The sequence below is a fragment of the Eretmochelys imbricata genome, chromosome 7 (genome assembly GCF_965152235.1).
Source record: "Eretmochelys imbricata isolate rEreImb1 chromosome 7, rEreImb1.hap1, whole genome shotgun sequence".
Taxonomy (NCBI): Eukaryota; Metazoa; Chordata; order Testudines; family Cheloniidae; genus Eretmochelys; species Eretmochelys imbricata.
In genome coordinates, this window is record NC_135578.1 from 60,389,296 (window position 1) to 60,394,425 (window position 5,130).

General features: G+C 47.3%; 1 pseudogene; it reads left to right on the forward strand.

Moving 5' to 3' along the window:
• Positions 1–1,305: 1,305 nt before the first annotated feature.
• On the forward strand, positions 1,306–1,460 carry LOC144268522 (U1 spliceosomal RNA; annotated as a pseudogene).
• The last annotated feature ends 3,670 nt before the right edge of the window (positions 1,461–5,130 follow it).

The following is a 5,130-nucleotide window of genomic DNA, read 5'->3' on the forward strand; positions in this document are numbered from 1 at the left end:
TGAAAAGGAGTAAATAACATTTTCTTATTTACTTTCTTCACACCAGTCAATATTTTAGAGACCTCAGTCATATCCCCCCTTAGTTGTCTCTTTTCCAAGCTGAACAGTCCCTGTCTTATTAATCTCTCCTCATATGAAAGCCGTTCCATACCCCACATATCATTTTTGTTGCCTTTTTCTGAACTTTTCCAATTCCAATATATCTTATTTGAAATGGGGCAACCACATCTACACACAGTATTCAAGATGTGGACATACCATGGATTTATTTAGAGGCAATATGATAGGGATATTTTCTGTCTTATTATCTTTCTTAATGATGCCCAACATTCTGTTCACTTTTTTGACTGCCGCTGCACATTGAGTGGATGTTTTCAGAGAACTATCCACACTGACTCCAAGATCTCTTTCTTGAGTGATCACAACTAATTTAGACCCCATCATTTGGTATGTATATTTGGGATTATGTTTTCTAATGCGCATTACTTTGCATTTATCAACATTGAATTTCATCTGCTATTTTGTTGCCCAGTCACCCAGTTTTGTGCGATCCTTTTGTAGCTCTTCACAGTCTGCCTGGGACTTAACTATCTCGAGTAGTTTTGTATCATCTGCAAATTTTGCCACCTCACTGTTTACCCCTTTTTCCAGATCATTTATGAATATGTTGAATATGTGACAAAGTTCCTGCTCTACCTTGGTGGGTCTTGCGCTTATTGGCAGATTTGCTCGCCTTGGAGCTTCACGGCAGCCCTCAGCTTGGCCATTTTTCTGAACTCACAGTACAGGTCGACTCCTCCTGTGTCTGACCAGGAGTTGGGAGGATTTGGGGGGAACCCGGGCCCGCCCTCTACTCCGGGTTCCAGCCCAGGGCCCTGTGGAATGCAGCTGTCTAGAGTGCCTCCTGGAACAGCTGTGCAACAGCTACAACTCCCTGGGCTACTTCCCCATGGCCTCCTTCCAACACCTTCTTTATCCTCACCATAGGACCTTCCTCCTGGTGTCTGATAACGCTTGTACACCTCAGTCCTCCAACAGTCCGCATACTCACTCTCAGCTCCTAGTGCCTCTTGCTCCCAGCTCCTCACACGCACACCACAAACTGAAGGGAGCTCCTTTTTAAAACCCAGGTGCCCTGATTAGCCTGCCTTAATTGATTCTAGCAGCTTCTTGATTGGCTGCAGGTGTTCTAATCAGCCTGTCTTAATTATCTGCAGAAGGTTCCTGATTGTTCTGGAACCTTCCCTGTTACCTTACCCAGGGAAAAGGGACCTACCTAGTCTGGGGCTAATATATCTGTCTTCTATACTTACCTGGCAGGGGAGACACCATGATCATGAAGGTGGTTTTCCCAGGATGAGGCTCACTGCGGGTGTGCTGACCCCTGCGATTTCCCCAAATGCGGAAAACTCGACTGCATAATTTGTGGTAGTGGGGGACTGCGTTCACGCTCTCCCCTGGAAAAAAAAATTATTCTCCTACAGCCATCTGACCTGACCCTGTCACATATAGGATTAGGTCCAGTACAGACCCTGGGGGATGCCACTATTTACCTCTCTGCATTCTGAAAACTGGCCATTTATTGCTATCCTTTGTTTCCTGTCTTTTAACCAGTTACCAATCCAACTACACCGGCCCTCTCTGTGCCATACGTTAGTGCAGAGGTACAGGGCAGAAGGAATCACTCTCTCATCATGCATCAGTCTGTGTAGATGGCGCAGAGGCTGTTTATAATTGTGGAGTACAGGGGAGGACTGAGGTTTATTACAAAGAAGGTCTTGTAAACAGGAAGAGCATGTGGCCCGGGGGGCAGGTTTAATAGCGATGCCTGATGCACTCGGGAAGTGGATATAGCTGGTTAATGAGGGGTCCCTGCTCCTGGCACCCCTGTCTGTGGCTGGGACCCCAGCTGGTACATGCACAGTGCTGGGTCGCAGGGAGCACACATCCAGCACTTTCTGACTCTAGAGAGGTTGTGTGGCTTGTCGGGTCACTGCTGAGCTTCATGGGTCAGAGAAGTTCTGGGTGCTGGATGTGACCCTGGATGCTAAATAGCCTTCCCAGCCATGCCCTTGTCCCATCTTCCTGTCTTGCCGTACACCAGAGCCAGCAGCTGGGATTCGTTATCTAACATCCCATAAGGCCCTATAAGGAATCAGAAGGAAGGAACATAAACAGATGAATGACTTCACCTGGCACAAGCTGCTCTCTTTCTCCTAGAGTGGAATCTGATTCTGGACTGACCCTGTGACACTCCCCCAATGACAAAGGAGAAGGAAATGGACAGAAAGACAGGGAGAGCCGCTGGGACCCTGTGTCAGTAGAATGGGAGGGTTGGGAGGCCTGAGCACTGCTCAGGCAGGAGGAATGTATGGAAATTGCCTGTGAACAAATAACTGACAATAGCAATTATGGCGGGGCTCTGAACTGGGGGCTGTTCTGTGCCCCAGCCGCTCCCCATCCTGATCTCTTAAGCCATTCCCAGGAGAGGGAATGTTCTGTGGGAGTGAGGGCTGAGAGTACATATTAGTGATTTAATGATGAACACTTTCCCAGGGACATTGCAATTATTCCCTAAACAAGAATCAGAAACCCTGGGCATTCAGAGCTAATCTTAAATGGGAAAGAATCCCAGAAGGTCAGGAAATGTGTGGCGAAGGTGTTCAAACAGCTGTAACTGGCCCTCCTTTTTTTTTTTTTGTTTTCTTATTTAAGGACTGACCCTATGACTGATGGTTTGTGCTATTGGAGGTGGGAATGGACGGCTTTCATTTAGGGCTTTAAAAACTCATGGACAATGGCAGGGCACAGCCTGAGGCCAGGTGTAGCCTGAGAACTTTTGCCAGTATAGTAATGATGGTCTAGCTAGTTGGTATAGTTACATGGCAATACCCTCACTCATGTAGACAAGACCTGAGTTTGGAAAAGACATGGGGGTAGAGGTTTGGATAATCAGCTGAGTATGAACACCCAGTCCGATGCTGTGACCAAAAGGGCTAATGCGATCTTTGGATGCATGAACAGGGGAATCTCGAGTAGGTGTAGCAAGGTTATTTTACCTTCATATTTGACACTGGTGCAACCGATGCTGGAATACCGTGTCCAGTTCTGGTTCCCACAATTCAAGAAGGATGTTGAAAAGTAGGAGAGGGTTCAGAGAAGAGCCACGAGAATGATTCAAAGATTAAAAAACCTGACTTATAGTAATGGACTCCAGGAGCTCAATCTATTTAGTTTAACAAAAAGGTTAGGGGTGATTCAATTATAGTCTGTAAGTAGCTACATGGGGAACAAATATTAGTAATGGACTCCTCAATCTAACAGAGAAAGGTATAACATGATCCAATGGCTGGAAGTTGGAGTTAGACAAATTCAGACTGGAAATAAGGCATACATTGTTAACAGTGAGGATAATTAACCATTGGAACAATGTACCAAGAGTCGTGGTGGATTCTCCATCACTAGCAATTTTTAAATCAAGATGTTTTTCTAAAGAACTGTTCTAGGAATTATTGTGGGGCAGTTCTCTGACCTGTGTTATGCCGGAGGTCAGACTAGATGGTCACAGTGGTCCCTTCTAGCCTTGGAATCTAGGAATAATTGTCCCATGCCCCAGTCTCTTCGATCCTCATCTCTTTGACATCTGTTGTCACCATGTCTCTGAGGTGTTTGCATCCTAGGGCTGAAAAAGTCAGGTGTTTTGAAAGAGCTCTTTGGGGCTGATCTTGTCTCTTTGAGCTGCTCACATTTCTGAACGACATCACAAAACCATGCTGAAAATAAAGCGGACACTTGCAAAGCAGAATGCTTAAAGTCAGGCTCCGAAGCCCACGCATATCTAGGCACCTGGAGCCAGATTTTCAAAGAGTTCAGCATCTGACAGCTCCTATTTAAAGCACCTCAATGGAGCAGACAGATTTTTGAAAGTGACCAACCCTCAGCAGAGTTTTTGAATAATAACTGGAGAGGTTGAGCAGCCTGCAAGCCTGGCCTCTGTATCTAAGTGCTGAAGAGCTTGTGCTCACTGCACTTTTGCATATCCCATGGATTGATTGCCAATTATCTCAAAATACTTACCATGTATGGGCTGGTTCTGCTCTAGGGGCCTGACGCTGCCCTCAGAGCACCTGCTAAGCTCCTGCCGAAATCCATGGACTTCCCGTCCTGCCAACTTTGGGAATGTTGTCACAAGTCTTGCAGTAGTTGGTGCTTTTCGTAAAGCCCCAGCTCTGGAGTCAGAGGAATCCCAGCTTTCACTTTTAAAAAAGTTTTAGCCCTTCTGATTGCGTAGGAAAGCATGACCCAAGTGTGTCCTAGGGGCAACAAAACAAACCCAGCATTGACTATTAAACAAACCTCCTGGTTTTAACCCAGTACCCTGACTTTGGGACCCGACTGATGGGTTTTGAACCCTTGGAGACACTGGCACATGCATGCATGAGCCCTTGCTCCAGTCAGGTTGGTTCTGAGCTGTAGTTTGTTTCTGGCTAGTTCAGGAGAGCTGCGCTCCGCCTGTGCTGTGTGTGTTTTTATGGCTTTGAGAGAGATTTTGGGAGGCTTGGGCAGCTGACCGGTAGCACATTCATAATGTCATGGCAGGAATCACCGGAGGTGCTGTTACATACAGACTGCAATTTCCTGTTCTCAGCCTGCCAGCAGTGTTCAGTCTTGGAAGGAATGCAGTGTAGTCATTCCATCAGTGTTACAGTTTCTTTGTAGGGGAGCTGTGCAAGCAGCAAGAGGCAGAGGGATTGCTCTGCCCCAGTCACTCCGACTAGACCCCTTCCATGAGCCACAGTTGCTCCCCAGGCACTGGGCGTCAGTGTTGGGCACTTAGCTAAGGGGCTGGGAAGGGGAGGCTGGCAGTGGGTGGAGTCCTCTTACTGCTGTTCGGATATGCAAACAGCTGGCAACAGGCATGGTACAAAGTCACCGATCCACCCAGCTCTGAACCTGGTGGCACTGGGTCCAGATCTGAACGTGTGGACCCAGCCCCTCTCTGGGAACACAGAGGGATGCTTCAGTGATCACAGCCTGACAAAACGGGTAACCCGCAACTGTCTCTGGAAACTGAGCAACTGTCTGACCTGTTGCCTCTCCCTCCTTCCGTCTCAGCAGCGTTATCTGACC